This window comes from Camelus dromedarius, chromosome 11 (genome assembly GCF_036321535.1).
Source record: "Camelus dromedarius isolate mCamDro1 chromosome 11, mCamDro1.pat, whole genome shotgun sequence".
Taxonomy (NCBI): domain Eukaryota; kingdom Metazoa; phylum Chordata; class Mammalia; order Artiodactyla; family Camelidae; genus Camelus; species Camelus dromedarius.
In genome coordinates this window covers 17,475,535-17,498,558 of record NC_087446.1, presented here as the reverse complement: position 1 = coordinate 17,498,558, position 23,024 = coordinate 17,475,535, and the positions used below count along the sequence as shown (strand labels likewise).

Genomic DNA, 23,024 nt, shown 5'->3' with positions numbered 1-23,024 from the left:
GAAAAAGGCAAGTCCTAAAACCTTACTTTAAAAAAGCATGGTTGTTAGAGTCTGTGGTAGTAATTGATAGAGACCCAACAGAGCTACACAAAGTCGGGGCGAGGGGATGAATTTATTATGAGAAATGAGATTGTTTCTCTGAACCCAAAGACTGAGATGCAGCAGATCCTCAGTAGTCACCTGGGACCAGGGCCCAAGCAACACTGGGAAATCAGGAGAGCGTCTCTCCTGGGGGTCTGCTTCCCCTCAGCCTTCATTCTGCTCTGTTCCTGCACACTGCCTATCTCCGTTCTCTAGACCATCAGGCAGAAAATATCCACCATCAACAACTCCTTCCCTAGAGTTCAAGAAGTATTTGGTCCCAGTTCCAAACCTCTAGGAGAGGAGTCTCATTGGCTAACCTCCATCCCCAGGATGAGCATCTATCTCTGAGATGAGGGAAAAATGTCCAAGTTTGGGAAGAATGTATCTTTATACGGATTGGGAAGGTGAGTTCCAAATTTCCAGAATATGGAGAAAGAGGGCAGTTCCCAGAAAGCTGGAGGATGCCTCTCCAACTTATAGGCACATTTTTTTAATTAAAAAATTATTATTATGGAAAATTTCAAACATAAAGTTAGAATATTTTATTAAAACACCTTATACTATACTTCATCCAGCTTAGACAGTTGTCAGCATATGGCCAAAGTTGACTCATCTATAACACCATCCATTATTCTTCTACTCTATGGGCATATTTTAAATCAAATCCAAGATATCATAAATTTTTATCCCTAAACAATTCAGTTTTTGTCTCTGAAAGATAATGATTTTTAAAAATGTTTATCAAAGTATACTTGATTTAGAATGTTTTGTTAGTTTTAGGTGTACAGCAGAATGATTCAGTTATACATATGTATTTTTTTCAGATTCTTTTCCATTATAGGTTATTGCAGAATATTGAATATAGGTCCCTGGGCTATACAGTAGGTCCTTGTTGCTCATCTATTTTATATATAGTAGTGTGTATAAGTTAATCCCAAACTCCTAATTTATTCCTCCCCACCTTTGCCCTTTGGTAATCATAAGTTTGTTTTCTCTGTCTGTAAGGCTATTTCTGTTTTGTAAATAAGTTCATTTGTATCATTTTTTAAGATTTTACATATAATGATATATAATATATTAAATGATATTTGTCTTTGTCTAATTTACTTAATTTAATATGATAATTTCTAAGTCCATCCATGTTGCTTCAAATGGCATTTTATTCTTTTTTGTGGCTAAGTAATATTCCATTGTATATATCTAGCACATTTTCTTTATCCATCCGTCGATGGACATTTAGGTTGCTTCCATGTCTTAGCTATTGTAAATAGTGCTGCTATGAACATTGAGGTGCATGTATCTTTTCAAATTAGTTTCCTCTGGATATATGCCCAGGAGTGGGATTGTGCTGGATCATATAGTAACTCTATTCTTAGTTTTTTAAGAAACCTCCATACTGTTCTCCACAGTGGCTGTACCAATCTATATTCCCACCAACAGCGTAGAAGGGGACAAGTTCCTGAAAAATTATTCTATTCTGGGTGATTAATTTTATGTTTCATAGGTAAATTTACCCTATTACATTGGAAATATAATGTACTTTGTATCAATAGCAATAAAATTTCAGGCTTATTACCAGTGCCTATTTGTAATGGTTGGTGTTTTCAGGGCAGCACTGGCAGCCCCACTCAAAGATAAATTAGTGTTCTCTGTTTCAACTGATTGATTTGGAAAGAAACAAGCTTATATGCTAATATGTAATTGAGTCAAATGAAATCTCTCCTAAAAAGTTAAAATTATGTTTTCAAGCTAATAAGCACTGAGAAGCAATGGCCTTATCTTGTTTTACAAGGAGAACCAAGGGAGAAAACTGGGAGAGAAGGGGCATTTTTCAATTTACTCAAGTTTGAGTATGAATGTTTGATTTTTTTTTACCAGAGTGATCTATTTTCTTCTACCTATTTTATCATAGTAATCTATTTTCTTAACTTCACAAATATGACATAAAAGCCACTTAGGAAATATTCAGTAAAAAGTTGCTGTTGCCTGTGCTTCCCATCTCTAAGGGGAGTTTGGAATTTCTACCAGAAGATAAAGAGTTGGAGAAATTTTGATTACTCAAGAAAATGCCTATTCAGTCAATTGACAAATATCTATTAAGTTCTTGTTATTGTCTGCTGCTTGGTATACAGTGATCAACAAAATAGACAAATTCCTTCCCCTTCCAGAGATTATATTCTAGTGAGAAAGATAGTCAATAAGTAAATACATAAAATTTTGTTGGGTGGTGATAAGCAATATAAAGGAAAGTAAAAGCAGGATGCAGGGAGAGAGTGATAGAGGTGCTAGTTTAATTAGAATGAATGGTTAAGGAAGCCTCTTTGAAAAAGTGATCCTTGACAAAAATCTAAAGAAAATGAAGGGAGTTAGCCATGCTAATATTTGGGAGTTGGTGGGTTTTGAAGCTCTGAGTTTTGGCTGATTTTCAAAAGTCTCCAATAAGCTTCTTAACATGATCAAGTCAATCTTCCTACAGGATGTTCTTAGATTAAGCAGTGAATGCACATATTCCTGTGCCCTCCATCAGCCTGCCACTGCAGGCTCTGGTTCTGCACGGTGGTTATTTTCTTGCTCATTTTTGGCCACAAAACACCAACAAGGCTAAGTGCCTCAATTCTTTACAAGACTTTCTGGAGAATGTCTCAACTCTTTCAGTCAACCTTGGATGGCTATTCTAAGAGGGTCGGGTTGGGGGATGTGTACATGCATGAAGGGGCTTTTCTTCTCATCCTCACATGTCCATCAGCTGCCCAGATAAACCCTACAAATAAATATACAATCTAAGTCATAGTGTACTTGTATAAAGCAACTTCAAAATAAATCCCCAAGTGAATTCCCCTTCTGCACCCCTCCCTATATCCTCAAACACACATACATTCAAAACAGAGAATGCTGCTCCCAATGCACCCAAATGGATGTTCTGACACCAACACTAACTGGCCTCAAATGGTTCCAGCTCATTTAGCTTTCACTAGCTCGCCTTCCCTACTGAATTTACAGTCCCACGTTGTTGCAAGCTGAGTTCCCCAGGAACTGACTCTAAGACTGAGTGAGTGCACATGATGTTTCTTTAAGAAGTGCCTTGTGATGCCAGTTCCTTCCTGTGGAGGGGAAGAGAAGGGAAGGGAAGGAAGCCAGAGTGGGCGAGTAGACGGAGGGAAAAGATGAATTGTGATGCAGTCCCAGTGACAGCCATGGCTGATGCCACAGGGAGGTCTGGAGTGAGAATGGCTTTTCAGAGCTGTCACAGGTTGGGCCATGATGGCTAGACCTTTATGTTCCCACATCAATCGTTTATTTGGAGGAAGCCCAGGTCACATAGAAATGCCATGTGTACATGTTCCAGCCAATAGCCCGCATCTTCCTGTACACACGTGGATGAGGAAGCCTCAAAATGTCTCCAGCCCCAGCCAGTCTGACTGCAACTCCAAGAGACAGGATTTAGCCGAGCCCACTCACCTCCCAGAACTATGAGAGAAACTAATAAAAAATGGACAATTGTTCTATGCTACTGAGTCGAGGTGGTTTGTTACACAGCTATAGATAGCTGAAACAATGAAGAATCCTCCCAAGGGATTGAGGCAGATTTATCTCAACATTTTCTAGTCAGAAGCACCTAAAATTATTGTGTTCAGATCTAACCTATACCAAGGCTCCCATCACAGTTTCTCTCAGGAGATGTTTGTATCCTTCAAAATAAGATCCTAAAATTTGCCTTTAACCTTCCTGAGGTAGACAAGCAGATAATTTTCCTGTGGCAAGTGGCATGTATGCTGTGACCCTAAGGACACTGAAGTAACAACTTATTTTCTGTTGAGAGCATCTGTACTACACCACAGAACCAAGGAGCTGTGTCTGGTGGGATATTGTAGTTTATTGCTTTGTCTTTTATATGCTCACATTTACTAGTTCATTCTGAGACTTTACTACAATAAGTAAAAAGTAAGTTACTTTAAAGGAAAAAGTCAATAGTGAAACATTTTTTCTTTAAGTTGATGGAAGCCATTGAAAGATTTAAAAGGGAGAATAGCATGCTCTGACTTACATATTTAAAACAATGCTGTTTCTGTTGTGTGGAGAATAGAAGAAGGCAGATGACTTAGGAGGTTAGGGCAGTCATCCTCAGGAAAGATGATAGACAAGAATCAGTAGAATTTGATGCTGGATTAGATATGGAAGATAAGAAAAATAAAATTATTAAGGATGATTTCCAGGTTTCTAGGATGAGCAGCTGTAAGAAAAAGTGGAAAGATAAGTGGAACTGGAGGAGATGGAAAGATCAAAAGTCCAGTTTTAGCCATGTTCAAACTCAGATGTCTCCATGAATGAAAATATCAGGAAAAAGCAGTTGGATAATATACCCTCTGGATCCCCAAGGAGAGGTGTGGGCTGGAGAGGGGAAATAAGAATATAATCCAAGTTGCAAATGAGCTCCTGCATTTGTTGTTTAATCAAATGTGCTTTTTATTTCCTTTAGCGTCGTCGAAAATTATTGTTCAGCCTTGCAGAAATGCAGTTGTGCCTTATTATGTAAGGTTGCTGTGAAAGGTCTGCCATCTGGTGGACAGCCATGGAGAGCACTATAAATGTACCTCATCCAACAGGATAGAAACATTGCTGCCAAGTAACACAAATCTTTTAAATGTCATTGTCTTATTAACAAACATTCACAACTTTATCTATACTTCTCATTAGGGAAAATTGGTTGCCATGTTTAAACCTAAATCACATCAAAGTGTACAGCATTGAAAAGCTTTATAAAAGGAATCTTTGGTTTTATAGAGTACTAAAACCAACATTAAGTGTAATTCCCCGAACTGGATTTTCTAGGAACTGCATCAGAGAAGATGTAGTCTTTGGACTGTTTGACAGAAAATAAGCTGATACTTATTTTTCCCCTCAGGGAACAGCCAGTGGGTGCTGGATCTGGCTTACTCAGGCTCTTGAGAGCTGAGTGTGCACATCTCTTCCCTCTTTGGGGATTTCAGGCTAGGAGCTTAGAACTGGCCATGGTGGGAGTATTTATACTAACAGAGGCAACAAAACTTCAAATCAGAGTTTTGTCTTTGTTTTTGTTTTCAGAAAGCCAGTTTACCAGCATACTATGCATATATCTCTTTTTTCTCGATTCCACCAATCTTAAAAAAAAAAAAAAGCATTCCATGGAACACTTGTTTTAAAATAAATTTACTTTACTTACATACACATTTCCAAATTTGGGAGACCATGGAATCTTTTAGAAAATGTTATTTGAGTTTTGTATTTTTCTTTTCTTTTAGGTGGAGGAGCCCAGAGTGAATTTTTTGGTTATTCATAATTAAAATTATTACATAAAAGTAATAGATCTCAAATTGTTATAGTCTTAGTAGGACCATTACCAGTCCTGGCATTTGGATTTCTTGAAATGATGATGTGCAAAGAATGACCATTATCTCCAAAATTGGGACCAGAAATCTAAAAGCTCGACATACACTTCAGTGGAAGAACATGTGCTTTGAGATTGTCCTGATCTATTTTTAGGGGGATGGACTTGAGAGGTATAAGTTCTTATTGTATTTGTCTGATGACTCAGAAATAGTCCCTCTGATGTTTTCTGAGAGCAGTCTGATCAGCTTACCTTTGCCTCTAGTTATATTGCCTTAAAGAGGCTTAAGCCATATATATATAAAAAAATTCATTTTTTTTAATCTAAATCTTTTGTTAACACATAAGGACAAGTCTTAGACATAGAGCTATTGGATTAGGGTCTTTATGTTCAGTTCTTCACCATGCCATATTCTAAAATACGATTTTCAGATCTCATGGGTCTTATAAACTCTCAGATCAAAGAAAATGCAGCTTTCTGCTTCCTGAAACAGAAATGAATAGGTCTGTTTCACGTCAGCTGAGATTCAATATGGTAGAGAAATTTCGTTTAGTGGAAGAATTCACAGGCTCCTTTGATTAGCCTCCAGTGTGTAAGTGATAGTATTTTATAATTAGTGCAAATGGTTTGATATGGAGATTTGATCCCCATTTCAAAGGGCAGGGGAGACAGCATTATTGGATATTAAGGGTGACAACTGGAAAAGTTCTACTAATATAATTAATACATTCACAACCAGGTAGATTAAACTTTCACTCCTACACCTAGCATAAAACTTCAAAAGATATTTGTTCATTTTTTACAAAGTTACAAAGGTAAAAAATGAATGCAATTATTTATTTAATGCCTGTTTTCCTCAGGGGACTGAGAGTTCCATGAGGTCAGGGATCATATCTGTCTTGTAAATACTGTATTCTCAGTGTCTGGTATATAGTTGAGAATTCATAAATATTTACTGAATGAACAAATAGAGTATAGATATTATGTATGATATTATAAACTGGATCTAATACAGGTCTATTTAAATTTGTTTTGCAGGTATTCTGGCTTACCCAGAATGCCATTCTGGCTTTTATAGGTGATTACAGAAAGGAGATTAGGAGGCCTTATTTAATAACTATCTCATGATATATAGGGTTCTGATTGTTAAGGGTCTGAATTTAAGATAGTAAGGAAATTTTCCTGGTTCTGGGATTATTGTCAGACACTAGTTGAGGGAAAAACAATCCCCCTGTACTGTTTTGGGGGTCACTCTTCCTGCTTTCCTTTAGAGAAAATGAGGTCTGTGGTTTTCCTGAGGTACTTAGTCATCATGCTTTCCTGCCCTTCCTTTTCACAGAATGAAGGAACCTGAAGTAAACACACAAAAAACATGTCATAGGCAAGGTGATGTTGGTTTTACCTAGGAATAGTTTCTTCCCAAACCAAATGTTTCTTAAATATGTTATAGTCAAAATTTATCATCTTCCTGGTCAACATTCCCTATCATCTGAACTCTGGAGATATGGTTAACCTTATCTCCTCCCAGTTCCCCTTCATGCTGTTGGCAGACCCATCTCCTTTGTGTGACATGGTTGGATAATGCTTTTGTTTTCTTCATATCTTCAAAGCTCTTTTTCACTTACACAAATGCTGTCAGTTCTAGAAATGCCACCTCATATCTGAGACTTTCCATGAGACTTCCTTTGAAATTTTGCCAAGTTGAGCCTAGTATGTATATCTTTATAAAACAAAATGTCACCCACTCAACCCAGGCGATAAAGGGATTAACAGTAAAGTCCTCAACTCAGTTCAATGTCATTACACAAAAGTGTCATGGGTCTTTACTTATGTGGGATCCACACTCAGTACGGACTCCAAGCAGGAAGATCTTTCTTATTACAGCTCAATGGCCAGAAAAACACATGATCAATTTCTACAGGGAGAGTGCAGACCCAGAACATTGAGGTTAGAGAGACCAAACTGCAGAATCATCTAGTCATTCTCAGTTCAATGAGTAAAGATTCTTATGTACCACTACAATGAGAATGGTAACAGTTCACTCCTTGGGATTTTCCTTTTAATATATAGAGGAAACAAAATGAGGTATGTGGAAACATTTTGTAAAATGCAAAAAGGAAAGGGGCTTACATTCATTGAGCAGTTAGTTATCAAGTGCCAGACAACATATTATCAGATGTAGCACAGGTGTGGCTTTCTTGGATCTCTGCTTATTGCACTCTGGGGGAGCACCCAACAGTAATGTTAATTTCCAAGACTCATCATCCTCTATCTTCCCTCATGTAGAAGAAGACCTCCATACTTGAATGCTCAGACTTGCTATTAAAGTCATTCTCAGCTGTTTGTCTAAATTTATAGTGGTTTCAGAGGAGTTTGTCTACCTTTGTTTTATTTTTTAATGACAGTATTTACTATAGCTACATCTAAAATTGTTATACCTACTCTTAAGTTGTAGTATTTCAATTAAATTAATTTTATTACTTACTCTCTCTCTCAGTCTTAAGTAAGGGATAGCAATTGTCATTCCAATGGGAAAAGCAGTTGCCCATTAAAGTAGCTGAAAGTAGTTGGAGTAAAAAGTAGTGGTCCATGAAAGTAGTTGAAAGAGAGCCCCTCAAGGGAGAAAAAGCTGTCTCTTCATAAATAGTGCTGGGAAAACTGGACATTCCCACGTGAAATAATGAAACTAGACCCCTGTCTTACACCACTGACAAAAATTAACTCAAAATGAATTAAAGACTTTAACATAAGACCTGAACCATGAAACTCCTAGAAGAAAACATAGGAAAAAGTTTCCCTGACATGGGTCTTGGCAATGATTTTTTGGCTATGACACCTAAAGTAAAAATAAACAAGCTGGGTTATATAAAACTAAAAAGCCTCTTCACAGAAAAAGAAACAATTAACAAAGTAAAAAGACAACCATGGAATGGGAAAAAAATATTTGTTAACCAGATATCTGATATGGGGTAAATATCCAAAAAGTATAAAGAATTCATACAACTCAATAGCCAAAAAAACCCAAAAAACAAAAAAACAAAACAACCCCCTCCAAAAAACCCCAAACCAAAACGCCAAATAATCTAATTAAAAGATGAGTAAAAGATCTGAATAGACATTTTCCAAAGAAGATATATAAAAGGCCAACAGGTACATCAAAAGATGCTCAACATCACTAGTCATTAGGGAAATGCAAATTAAAACCACAATGTGATACCACCTTTGCATGTTAAAGTGGCCATCACAAAAAGAGATAGTAAGAGATAAATACTGATGAGTACGTGGGGAAAAGGGAACACTTGTGCACTGTTGGTGAGATTGTAAACTGGTACAGCCACAAGGAAAACGGTATGGAGGATCCTCAAAATATTACAAATAGAAGTACTATGTGATCCAGCCATTACGCTTCTGGGAATATATCCAAAATGAAAACACTAACTCGGAAAGGTATCTGCACCCACATGTTCATAGCTGCATTATTTACAATAGCCAAAACATGGAAACAACTTAAGTGCCTGTCCATAGATGTATGGATAAAGAAGCTGCAGTATATATATAATATAATACTGTTCAGCCATTAAAAAATGAGGGAATCCTGCCATTTATAACAACATGGATGGAACTTGAGGGCTTTATGCTAAGTGAAGTAAGTCAGACAAAGAAAGGAAAATACTGTATGATCTCACTTAAATGTGGAATCTTAGAAAAACAAATCACAGGAAAAGATCACATTTGTGGTTAACAGAGGTAGGGGGGTGGTTGTTAGGGAAGGATGAATTGGAGGAAGGTGGTCAAAAGGTACAAACTTTCAGTTTCAAGATAAATAAGTATTCAGGATATAACACACAGCATGATAACTATAGTTAACATTCCTGTATGATATATAGAAAAGTTAAGAGGGTAAATCCTAAAAGTTCTCATCACAAGGAAAAAATGTTTTTCTTTCTTTGCTTCCTCTTTTTATTTTATCTATATGTGATGATGAATGCTAACTAAACATTATCACAATATAAGCAAAACCATTATGCTGCATAACTTAAACTTATACAGTGATGTAAGTCAATTATATCTCAATAAAACTGGAAGAAAAAAAAGGGAGAGCCCCCTGAGCAGAAGCCTTTCTTAAGACAGATCTCCTAAGAAGGCATTAATGAATCTCTGGGTACAATCATATAATAAAGACCAATAATCCATGCCAAAATGTGCTATTTCCTTTTCATTCTGTGAGAAGGAAAAGGGAGGAAAGGCACATAGATATTTTAACTGTACAAGTAGAAGAAACAAAGACTTTGAAACCACACAGAACCTGGTTTCAAATGTCATTCCATTACTTCCTAATTGATCTTGGAGAAGTTACTTAACCTCTTTGTACTTTGATTTCTCTTATGAAAATCCAGACAAAATTATCTAAATGTTGTGAGAATTAACTGACATACAATTTAGCATAATAAATAACATATAGAATCATTCTATATATATTGCTTTATAAGAGCTATCTTTGTGCTATATGGACCACAGAAAAGCTACCGATTACTGTTAGATTTCTCTAGAGAGAAACTCTACAGAGAATTAAAATACTTAGTGCATTTTTCATTTCCCCCTTTACATTTATATTGCAAAGAGACCATATAAAGCAGTCTAGCTATAACCACAGTCTTCTAATATTCGTAAGTGCTGTAAAATTAGCTCCCCCTTGAGTATAGCCACTTACAATAATGCTGACTTCTTTGAACAGCATTACCATTTCACAGTAATTCATGCTTGAAACTCTAGTCATTAAAAAAAAAATTTTTTTTCAACTGAAGTAGAGTCATTTTTGACAACCACTTCTCCCTCACCACCACATTCTGATCTTACTTCCTCATTGTTCTCAAAATCTGTCTCCATTCATCTCCACTTCTTGGGTCACCACCCTAGTTCAGGCCTCCAGTTTGGTTTTCTTGCCTCAGGTCTCTTTTCTCCACCAAATTCTTTTCATCTATAGTTGCCCAAAAAATGTTAAGCAAATAATGCTTTGATTTTAAGCCTGTTTCACCCCATCACCTCTGCCTCTGCTGAAACATCTCTGATAGCTCCCCACTGCTTATCAAATGAACCCTAGGCATTCAACACCTCCACGAGACGACCCTATACTGCCTTTCTGGCCTTGTCTTTAATTACTCTGCTATCTGCATCCTCCTTGCTTTTCCTTAAGCAAGGAGAAATGCTTTCTTACCTCCATAAATCTACTATTATTTCTTATATTTTGAAAAACTACACTTTCATTTCACCTGTTCAAATCATGTCACCCTGTAAGGCCAAAAGCAAATGCCATCTCTCTAACAAAGGAAAGAGTAGATCTGCAGAACATTCTTTTTAAAAGTAATAAACTTATTTAATTCAATAATAAATTAATCAATAAATACATAAATGAAATAAAATTCTACCCTGAAGAGCTACGTTGGTTCCTGGGAACAAGATCAAGAATTAAAATGGAATCATTACAAGATTATGTGGGGTTTGATTAGGTAGATAAAAATAGAGGCAAGAAATATTTACTTTCGCAAAAAGAATGGAGGGTAAGAAATGGGGAACATTTACAATGTTCCTTCCATTTCCAATTACATATGTGTATGAGGCTGGATTTTCTTCATTTATTTCAACCAAAACAACATATCAGAACAGACTGAATATACAAGTAGATATAAGCATTGAACTTTCCTCTATTAAACCAGATATTAAAGAGATTTCCAAAAATGTAAAACCAATGTCAGTCTTCTCACTAAATGATTTTGGAAAATACAGTTAATTTTCATGAAATACAGATTATTTATGTTAAACTATAATGGGCTTATTATTGTAATTTTTAAAGGAATCAATAAACTTAAAAATTACTAGTTTTAATTTATAATATGGTAAATATCAACAGATATAATCCACATAAACAAAAGCTCTTTGGAATTCTCCAAACTTTTTAAAAAGTATAAATGGGTCTTGAGACCAAATGCTTAAGAACTGCTGTCCTCTACAGCCCCACCCCAGGCAACATTCTTAGGTCTACTGGGAAACAGAAGTGAGGGAATGGTAGCTCCCCTGTGTAAGTGTATGTTTCCTCAGTCCAGAAATTGTTCAAATCAATTTTGAGTCGAAATAACAGAGAATCTGAGAGTCAGATGAAGATAGGATTACCTGCATCCCTTGGTCTACTAATGTCTGATCTAAACTTTAGCTTTATTTGGTCAGAGTTCTGATGCTCCCACCCCAAGGTAGCTTCTAGAAGACAGACTAGAGCATGGGTTTAATAGCACCAGAATCCCCAGACTACTTGCAATGTGCGGATTTGAGTGCTGAGGTCCTAGATTTGTTCTTCTGAGCAATAGTCTTTTTAGGTAATAAAACTAAATTATCTTCATTATAGTTAGGAGATCTGGTGGTCTAAATTCATACTCTGCATCATTCACCAGAATGGGACTGGAGAGTGTAGGCTGCAAGAAACTAGAGTGCTTATTTTGATTTAGAAGAGGAGAGACTGGTGAAATATGGGATACAGAAAATGGAGAGGAGCTGCAGTTTTATGATCTTGGTGATGGGGAGGGGACCCAAGAAGAGATCAGATAAGGCTTAGAGGATTTTAGGAACATTTCCAATTGTCCCAGATCTAGTCTCCTGTCTGGAAGAGTTTCCCTGACATAAATTGGGGTGATTTGGAAGGTTGCCAGTTTTGAGTGGACTCAGAAAAGGAGATAGTTCTTGGATACAATTACTTTTCATCTATGGACCTGTGAAACTAAAGAAATTAGTTACCTGCTTCTAACATACTTAACATTCAATGGTGGGACAGATGTAGTATAACTGCTATAGGCATTCCAGCTCAAAAATGGGGAAAATGGAAAGTAGAAAAGAATCCCTAGGCCATAATTGTTTTGAAATACTACTAAGTGAATGTTGAGAGTTCCTTGATTAGATTCTTTGGCTTGAAAATAAGCCTCCATGGCTCTTCGTTCTGTCCTCTGGGTTCTTGGGTCAGCCCTCTGAGTCATCCTTTTCCATGCAACATAGCATGTGTTCACAAATAAGTATGAGTAGGTTTATCAGCTTACTTCCTGCCAGTAAAGTTTAGGGGATCTGATAGCTTCCTTTTGTTTTTTCCTCTCCCTGTCCTCATTCCAAGCTGGTAGTGTTTCTGCTGAAATACATTTCTCAAGAACTTTGTGGGTCTCTATGTATTTCAATGGGGTTCACTCCTTTAGATAGAAACAACACAATCTACAGATTGTTTCAAAATACTTCTCTATCTTTGGCTCTGGCTGAGAGTCTAAGACTGAGAGATACAACCTTTAAACTTCTTAAAGGTCCAGTGATTTGACTGAGAGGATCTGAGGCACATCCTTTGTCTCTTGAAATGGCCCTTTGTGTGACTAAACACCCTGACCTTTTGATCTCTTTGAGGTTTTAACAAAAGATTGTTAAGTTACTCCCTGGGCATATTTCTCTAGAGCAGGCTTTCCTGACAATGTTCATAAGCCATCTCCTAGCATTAATATTTTTTACCATGTGGGGTAAAAAACAGTTTAACAGTTTTCCTCTTAAACTATTTCTCTCTCTTTCTTTTTTTTTCATTTTGCTCTGTGTATTAAGAATAAACCAGGGTCAACCTTCACCACTTTGCTTGTAAATCAGCTTAACTATATAATGAAGTTCATCACTTACAAGTTTTGCTTTCAACATAACTGTAGGAGATAATTTCACTAAATTTTTGTTGCTGCATAACAAGGATTCTCCTTCTTCTAGCTTCCAATAACATGTTCCTCCCTTCCTTCTGAGCCCTTCATAGCAATGTCCTCAGTATCCATATTTCTACTGATAGTCATGGTGATTAAATTTCTCTATGATGCTCTTCAATATTCTTCCAGCCTCCACCCATCACTCAGTTCCAAAACCACAGACACATTTTTAGGTATTCGTTACAACAACACCCCATTCCTAGGTAGCAAAAATCTGTATTAGTTTTCTATTTCTGTGTAACAAAGTCCATAAATTTATCAGCTTAAAACAATACATACTTTTTATCTCTGTTTCTGTGGGTCAAGAGTTCAGGCACAGTTTAGTTGGAGTCCCATTGAGTGTGTTTACTGGGTTGTGTTCCCATCTGCAAACTCTGCTTCCAAACTCTGAGCTTGCTGGCAGAATTCATTTCTTTGCAGTTGCAGGACTAAGAGATTCAGAAGTTTTTTGCTGACTATCAGCCAGAGGCTGTCTTCCACTTCTAGAGGCCATCTGAGGTCCTTGTCACATGGTTCTCTCCATAGGCAGTTTACAACATAGTAGCTTGCTTCTTGAAAGACAGCAGCAAAGTGAGAAAGCGCAATTCTGCTAGCAAGATGGATTCTTACATAGTGTAACATAATGATGGGAGTGATGGATCCCACAGCAACTACCATATAATGTAATGTAATTATGGGAGTATCATCCTACCACTCTTGCCATATTCTCTTGGAAGCAATTCACAGATTCCACCTACATTTAGGATCAGGAGCTTAAAAAAGGGAATTAATACTACAAGGCAGGGATCACTGGTAGTTACCTTAGGGTCTATCTGCCACAGTGAACAATGGGGGATGGGAACTAGTGGATAAATGCTCTTTTCTTATTCAGACAGGTAATTCTAGATGAATTCTGCACAATTTTTCAAAGATCTAGAAAAATGAAACCTTGTTGCTTACAGCAATGTCTAGATTGATAATGTTGTCTTGAATTAGCTTTCCTTCCTTTCATGCTTTAGTTTCCCAGTTCTTCACTCTTATTCACTGGGATCTCTTTCCACCATCAACTACCTGTACATAAGTTATTGTCTTAGACTCTAATTTCTGGGAGGAAGCCAGGCTAAGACAGAAGGAGTGAATAAACCTGTATAGATGGTACATTACAAAATTAGTAGACAGTAAGTAGATTCTCCTTCCCACAGAAGAATTATGATCCTCCCCCACCTCCCATAAAATTTCTCTGAACTATCTTTAATGAAGCAATGCTAAGATTTCATGAAAGAAAGCAAAGGAAGCAAAGGAAAGTTTTCCAAGATACAGCATCTAAACTCTGTCTGCCACAAAGCCAGAACTTACCCTGGATGCTAGATTGGGCTAGGCTGGCAAGCGGAGCTTAATTATTTTCTCTTGTAGAGAGAGAGCTCTATCAAGTATGAACTTGGCAAAGCTTAACAGCTCAAAAGAATGACAGAAGTATTTGAATATAGAGAAGAAAACTATTAAAGAATATTTATCACCCCAAAAAAGCACTAGTATTCTTTATTTATTTCTGTTTTCATGGTGCCTATCATCTGAGCGGTGACTATCATTCACTCTACTTTCGCCAAGTTATTTGTCAAATCAATGATTGTCAGATCATATGCTTGGGGAGAGTATGGACAGAACTACAAAGATAGGGAAACATGAACTTGAGGAAAGTTGTGAGGAAGAAAAACCAGGGAGGCACTTATGAAAAGGATCTGAGTCAGAGTCATATGGACACCACGTCTAGCACAGGGAATGACTGTAATTTTCACATAAAACTTTGAAAATGGTTGCCTTAAGATTACTGGCTCCATAGTCAGAGTTCTTGTTTCCTTTTATTAAAAGGTGGGTTGGTACTCTTTGAAATGTCTAAAGATAAGTGACTACCATTGGTTGAATGTATTTTATGAACAGACCAAGCACTGAGCTAATTGCATGCAACTTCACATCTTTTTGAGGATAGATGCTATTATTAGCCTGTTCCCTAAGTATGGGGAAACTCTTAACCTCAGCTAGGATGTTGAGTAATTTTCCCAAGGTCACAACAGCTCGTGAATAACAAAGCCAAGACCCAAGATCATGTCTACTTACACTAAAGTTAAGGCCTTTAACCACTGCATCACCTGTTGCCTCAGGTATCAACACAGGAAATCTCAATTTAAAAAATATTGTAAAAGAATTTAAGTTTTTCCATATCTCATTTTAGTCATGTAAACTAGTGAGCTTAAAATTTTCAATCTTCTCTGAAAAATGTAAACTAATCTATAGTGACAAAATCACATTAGTGGTTACTTGAGGATAGGAGAGGCCTGGGAGGGGCGGGAGGAGGAAGAAAGAAATACAAAGTGGCACGAAAAAACTTTGGGAGTGATAAATATGTTTACTATCTTGTTTTAGTTTCATGGTTGTATACATACATCAAACTTATCAAATTATACTTTAAATAAGTACACTTCATTGCACGTCAATTATACTTCAAATTGCAGATGAGGAAGTAGGTATTAAGAAGTTAAACTGTCTTGTCCAAGATTAGAGAGGTGGTAGCAGAGACAGAATAAAAATGCAGTTTTTAAGATTCTTGAACAAGCACTTTTTTCCCCTCTCAATTTGATGTTATTCCCACCTGGTTTCAAAAAGGATTTGAAGACACATAATATATGACATGTAAGAAAGAAGAGAATCACATTTAGGAAGAACTCTGGGTTAACTTACTTATCTCAGTTGAGCCCTGGAAATCCACTGTGAGTTCATTTGATGAAAAGTTCAATGCATCCCTTTAGAAGTTTGTAATCATATGCAATTTACTGAGAAATCTATATTTTTAGGAAATCTATAATTGTGTGACCAGCAGGGGGCAACTAAATACTTCAGAAACAGCATCTTACACAGGAGGCCAAATTAAAATTGGAGACTGTTAGCATTATCAGTTGTGAAGGAGAACTGAATTCCTTCTAAAATGATAATTAACACCTAGACACACATTCTCACAACACTGAGTTTGTGAAGATAATTAGAACACTCCCCTGAGTAGACAGACTATAAAACCACATTCTAAGGCCTATATGTGGCAGAGTGTTTTGGCTGTTTTTTCAGTTTATAAGATTCTTTGCCAAAAACTATGCATTTTATAATTAAGTTTTTAAAAACTTCTTGTATTATAGAAAATATAATAAACATTGACTTATTTTTGTAGATTATTCTAGCCTAGGATTCTGCTATTTTACTTGACATTCTAAAATATAAATAGAGTTTGCATAGGATTTTGTTGTGTGTGTGTGTGTATACATAGAGAGAGAGAGAGAGAGAGATTCATTAATGGGTACAGATTTGTTTATATTAAAGAAATGGCTCATGTGACTGTGAAGACTCAGAGAAGAGTTGCAGTCTGCTGGCAGAACTCCTTCTTGCTGGAGGAGGTCAGTCTTTGTTCTGTTAAGGCCCTCAGCTGATTGGATGAGGTCCTCCCACATCCCCAAAATCTACCAATTTAAACGTTAATCTCATCCAAAAACACCTGCACAGAAACATCAAAGTAAACTTTGACAAAATAGCTGGGCACTATAGCCCAGCCAAATTTACATATAAAATTAACCATCACAGTTGTCCCATTTGTTTCTATCAATCTCAAAGTTGGAATAGATCTAAATGGTCAAATAATCTAACACTCCTCCAGATGGAAATGCAGTGCCTGACACAAAGAGAGCATTTAGTAAATGCATTGTGATTTGAATTGAGCTGAATTAAATATCCTTAATGATGGCTAGGTTCTGCCAGGCTTCCAGCGTGATGTTACGAAATACAGGATTTAGGTATAAACTCGAGTCAGATTATCCTGGTTCACATAAATGGCACCTCTGCTTACTTCTGTGTAAACTTGAATGAGTTACTTAACCTTGCTAAGCCTCCATTTCCTCACCTACGCAAAGGGAACAATAATAATAGCCATTAATGGTATGTAATGCTAGTAGTAATCGATATTCAGTTCTCTTTCCCTTCTGGGTACACTCTGTGGATTGACTATGTCTCAGCAACCCTGCAACCAGATGGGGCTTTGTGACTCAGTCTGGCCAATTAAATATTATGGAATTGACCTGTGTCAATTTTAGAATGAGGTCATGGAAGGTCCATAGGAAACTCTCCAGTCTTTCTTTTCCTACTGGGACAATCATGAAAGAAGACTCATGTTAAGATAGTGACACTACAAGGTTGAAAGAGCCCGGATTATCATGGCTTTACGTGGAGGACAGTTGTCTGCAACCAGAGCCAACTTTTTGGAAAAAGAAATAAATCTGTTCAGTTGGACCACTGACTTTTTTTTCCAACTGCAGGATAATTTAGACTATTCTAGTTTATCTATCTCATAGATTTGTTTTGATGATTCAATCAGATATTGTATAGGAATTGCTTGTTTGATAAGTAATAAGCACTCAAATGTTATATTTATTATATTGAATGAATCATACAGACTTTGCATATAAAACATTGCTCTGCTGTTGATCATTATAACAATTCAAAACTCAAACAGCCAAATTAGAGCACCAGGGCACTTTTGTTTAAAGTATTCTAACTCTTTAAACTTTTACTTAGAACGCTGCTTAATACGCAGTAGGCATTCACAAATAAATGAACAAATTCTTATTTTACTAATCCTCTAATAATTACTATCATTCTTTTCTGGAATCTTTTATTCCCTTATTGTCAGACTGTCAAGAATTCATTTTCCATTTCTTTTATGAGACTTAGGTTCTTATAAAACAACCACTTTTGGGTAGAGTTGCCCTATCAATAATGGGAATTAGGCAGTGATAGCTGCTTACATGTCTTAACACTTTTCTAAATTCAGAACCAATTGACAGGGAGTCAGATAGAGAAAAAAATTTTTAAAAAGCTTCTTACCGATAAAGCTGCTTGGACAATATGACTTCAATGTACAGCCACAACCAGGATTTTCAGTACCTCTCCCCAGGTCCAAATGGGAGATGACATACCAAATGAAAATTTAGGTTTTCAGGACAGATAAACTTAGACAGGATCAGTTTTACACTCAGTAAGGTCAACAGTAGAAGGAATGAGAATTAGGCCTCAGGCTTGCTCTAGGAGGTAGGCCTGGGCCCTATTTCACATGTGTCTAGTTTATTACACAGAATGAGGAACAGAATAAAACATAATCTGTTGTGGTTAGGTAAATCTGCAAAACATGGCAAGAAAGGGACTGAGACTTATTTTTGTCTCCCCAAATCACCAATTAAATAAAACACTCTTTCTACTTATGGAAGGTGGCAGAAATAAAAGTGGAAGTTACTCTTTCCTAAAGTTCTGATAAAAGCATATAACCTATGTTAAGAACCAGGTAAGGGAGCATCTAAACATACAATACAAATATTAACAGATCTAAAGGGAGAAATAGATAGCAATACAATAATAGTAGGGGACTTTTATAGCCTATTTTCATCAAAGAATAGATGATCCAGACAGGTCTTAAATGGTATGTTACATCAGACTGAGTTAACAGACCTATAGAAAATTCCATCCAAAAGCAACAGAATGCATTCTTCTCAAACACCCAATGAAGATTCTCCAGGACAGATCACATGCTAGGCCATACATAATAAATTTAAGAAGATTGAAATCATATAAGCATCTTTTCTAATCACAATGGTATGAAATGAGCAATCAATTATAGAAAGAGAACTGGAAAATTTACAAATATGTGGGGATTAAACAACATGCTACTGAACAACTGACGGATCAAAGAAGACATCAAAAGAAAAGTTTTAAAAAGTACCTTGAGAAAAATGAAAATAGAAATAGAACATATCAAAACTTACGGAATGTAGCAATAGAAGTTGTAAGAGGGAAGTTCAGGGCAATAAATGTCTACATTAAGAAACAAGAAAGATTGGGGGTAAGGGTATATAGCTCAGTGGTAGAGTGTGTGCTCAGCATGCACAAGGTCCTGGATTCAATCCCTAGTACTTCCATAAAAAAAAATAATAATAAAATAAACAAACCTAATAACCTCCCCCCACCAAAAGAAATTTTTTTAAAGGACAAAAATAAATTAAAACAAAAGAAACAAGAAAGATCACAAATAAACATCCTAATTTACCCCTCAATAAACTAGAAAAAGAAAAACAAAGCCTAAAAATAGTAGAAGGGAACAACAAAGATCAGAGTGGAAATAAATGATACAGAGACTAAAAAAACAATAGAGAAGATCAATGAAATTAAGAGCTTTTTTAAAAATGGAGATACAACTTACTTATCAGTTTCAAGTGTACAATATAATAATTCAATGTTTGTATATATTGCAAAGTAATACAATAACAACCATCACCACACACAGGTTCAATTTTTTTCTTATGATGAGAACTTTTAAGATCTACTCTCATAGCGACTTCCAAATACACACTACAGTATGATTAGCTATGGTCACCATGCTATACATTACATCCCCAGGACTTATTTATTTTATAACTAGAAGTTTGTACCTTTTGATCACCTTCACACATTTCGTCCATCCCCACTCCCCGCCTCTGGCACTCTGGCAACCACCAATCTGTTCTATTTATGAGTTTGGGTGTTTTTTTTATTTTTAGATTCTACATATAAATGAGATCATATGGTATTTATTTTTCTCCATCTGACTTATTTCACTTAGCACAATATCTTCAAGATCTATTCACGTTGTCACAAATGTCAGGATTTCCTTCTTTCTTATGGCTGAATAATATATTTATATCACATTTTCTTTATCTATTCATCCAGCAGTGGACACTTAGGTTGTTTCCATGCCTTGGCTATTGTAAATAATACTGTGGTAAACATGGAGGTGCAGATATCTTTTTGAATTTGTTATTCATTTTCTTCAGATAAATTTTCAGAAGTGGAATTGCTGGGTCATATGGTAGTTACCAATTTTAATTTTTTGAGAAAACTCCATACTGTTTTCCACAGTAGCTGCATCAATTACATTCCTACATGAGGGTTCCCTTTTTTCCACATCCTTGCCAACACTTGTTATTTCTTGTTTTTAATAATAGCCATTTCAACAGGTTTTAAGTGGTATCTCTGTGGTTTTGATTTGTATTTCCCTGATGATTAGTGATACTGAGCATCTTTTCATGTATATAATGGCCATCAGTATGTCTTCTTAAAAAAATGTCTATTCAGATCCTCTCTCCAATCTTCCCAATTTCTGAAGTCAGAACTTGAAAGTAATTATTGATCTTCCCTTCTTCAACCCCTAAATCAAGCTAACAACAAAACCTATCCTTTCTTGCAGGGGAGGTTATAGCTCAAGTGGTAGACTGCATGCTTAACATGCACAAGGTCCTGGGTTCAATCCCCAGCACCTTCTCTAAATAAATTAAACAAACAAACAAACTTAATTATCTTCCCCCTCAAAGAAAAAAAAAAAACAACAACCAACCAAACAAAAAAACCTATCCTTTCTCCAAAACATAGCTTCATCCTATTTTAGGTCACATTTAGCTCTTGCCTGGGCTTTTGCACTAATCTCCTATCTCTTTGCTTTCTCTTTTACCCTTCTTCAGTCTTCTACAGAGAAGCTATCTTTTTAAGAAGCAGTTTTGGTCAGTTCACTTACCTGCTAAAAACAGTCCAGTGGTTTCCTATTGCACTCCAAATAAAATCTAAAACTCTAACCATGCCATGTAACTTCCTACAGAATCTGGCCTCTATTTACTTCTTCATTTTAATTTCTAGCCAAGCCTATTTTACTCAGCATAGTATATATTCATTTCCTAGCATAATCTGACTCTCAGAAGGCACTCAGTAACCACTGAAAAATCAATGCATAAATGGAGATAATGACTTAAGTTTTAGACATATTTGAAGTAAAATGTCTAACTGGAGATTATAATAATTAGTGATTATTTATATGATTACATTGCACAGGAGAGAGAATTAGGCTAGAAATATATATTTGATAGATTAAAATGAGTTAGAACACAAAATCTATTTCTCCTCCATTTTCTATGAAGAAGATATGGAGTGAAAAAAGAAGAGGGCTGAGTATGGAATTTGGGAGCAATTAAAGAAAGAGCAGAGAAAGATAAACTTGCAAAGGAGACTAAGTAAGAGTCAGAAAGATAGGTGGAAAACTAAGAGAATATGATGACATAAAAACTAAAGAAGAGAATTTCTGCCCAAAGGTAAAAAAGAGACAGAGAAAGAAGTTGTCAATTGGTGATGATAGTAAGTTGAAAAGTCTGTGTGGATCTAGTGCTAAGGCAGCCCTTCCAAGTCATAGGTGAGACGCACAGATAAAGGTAATTAGCAGGCAAAGAGAGGCTTTGAAGAAGTAACTAGATAGGCTGGTGCCCTGGCAATCTCCCAAGCTGGAACGTACAGTCTCATGTTGACAATGATTCAGAAGCTGTATGTAGGCTCAGTAGGAAATAGTGATTTTTTATGCATGGTAGAAAGTTGAAACTATATATAAGCAAAATAGGAAAATAAAAACTACAGTATTCTCTATCCAGAGTTTACTGCTGTTAACAGCTTATCATATATCTTTCTATATCTTTATCTTTACATAGGCATACAAATATGTATTTTTAACCAAAGTGGTATCATACTCGATGTGCAATTTTGTAACCTAGTTACCTTTTTAAAATTAACAATCTCTACCTTTTCAAGTCAATACATTTTCATCTTACCTAAAAACTCAAATTCAGATTTTCCCATTTGTCTCCAAAATATCTTTACTTTGAAAAGAGTAACTAAAAATTTAAAAATTATTTTTCCTTTCCTGTAGGAACCATATTTCAGGGTAACCAAAGAGTTCCAGGTAATAAAGGCAAGCTCTGGTTTACTGAATAATGTCAGAATATAGAAAGAATGAGGAAATTAGAATTATTTTACAATTCTTACTGAAATTATTGGTTCTTGTTAGGGTTTTTAACGGGTATCAAAGGATGAGCTTTATGTTTGAAGGGGAAGTAGACATTTGTATAGTGTTAAAGTAATATCATATAAATTACTCCTTAGTCACAAGTTTATAAAGTTGGGATAAGACTGCCATGTCATTAATTCTGTTATCAGTCTAAGCATCAATGATTGTCATCAATCAAACAGCATGAAAGATGTTATAGAAGAATATACTACATTACCTATAAATATTCTAGTCAAAATGTTTATCTTGAATTGATCAACACATTTAATATTTTCAATGAAAGATTTCAAATAGCCATTTTTACATCTATCAAAAGTCATAGATAAGATGTTCTGGGTTGCTAACTGACTGGGAAGGCAAAAAAATAAGGAAATGTATGCATTTGTGCTTAAAGACTAATTTTGTTTTACTATGATTCACTGTACTTAAGAAAGAAGTATGGCAAGACGTGACTGGCTTAGAGTGTTGACTCCACTTATCTTAAGAGGTGGTCTGGTTGGAAGCCTTACTTGAATGGAAAACACAACTCAGAAACTGAGTCTATTTCCTGGTTGCTGAAGAAGTGGCTTTCACTCTTACATCATGTGTGAGATCGACGTGTCCAGATTCTAAAATAAATTGAAGATTGTCCAGATTCTTAAATAAATCTGTTCTCATGGCCTGAGGTTATGCTCGTCTATGTATATTTCATAATTCTCAGAAGTAGGCCAGTTGCTGCAAAAGCTTTGGTATCAATGGAAGGTTGGTAGAGTGTATAGTCTATGTGTAATTTTCTTACAACTGAGTAGAGCAATATTGTGCAGAATGTCATAGTCTCAAAAGATAGTAATCAACAATTCATATTTCTTGAGTTCTGTAATTCTTCTAACAACATTGTAAAACAGATTCT

The 23,024-nt window shown here is 36.0% G+C and overlaps 1 protein-coding gene and 1 non-coding gene across 4 annotated transcripts in view; one reads left to right on the top strand and one right to left on the bottom strand.

The window, feature by feature from the left end:
• The window catches only part of ZDHHC17 (zinc finger DHHC-type palmitoyltransferase 17), a 328,798-nt gene that overhangs the window by 161,171 nt on the left and 144,603 nt on the right, over positions 1–23,024 (bottom strand). The window lies entirely within an intron of this gene.
• On the top strand, positions 6,454–6,514 carry LOC116156630 (U7 small nuclear RNA). The gene has a single exon (XR_004140475.1). It is a non-coding gene; the product is annotated as a U7 small nuclear RNA (small nuclear RNA).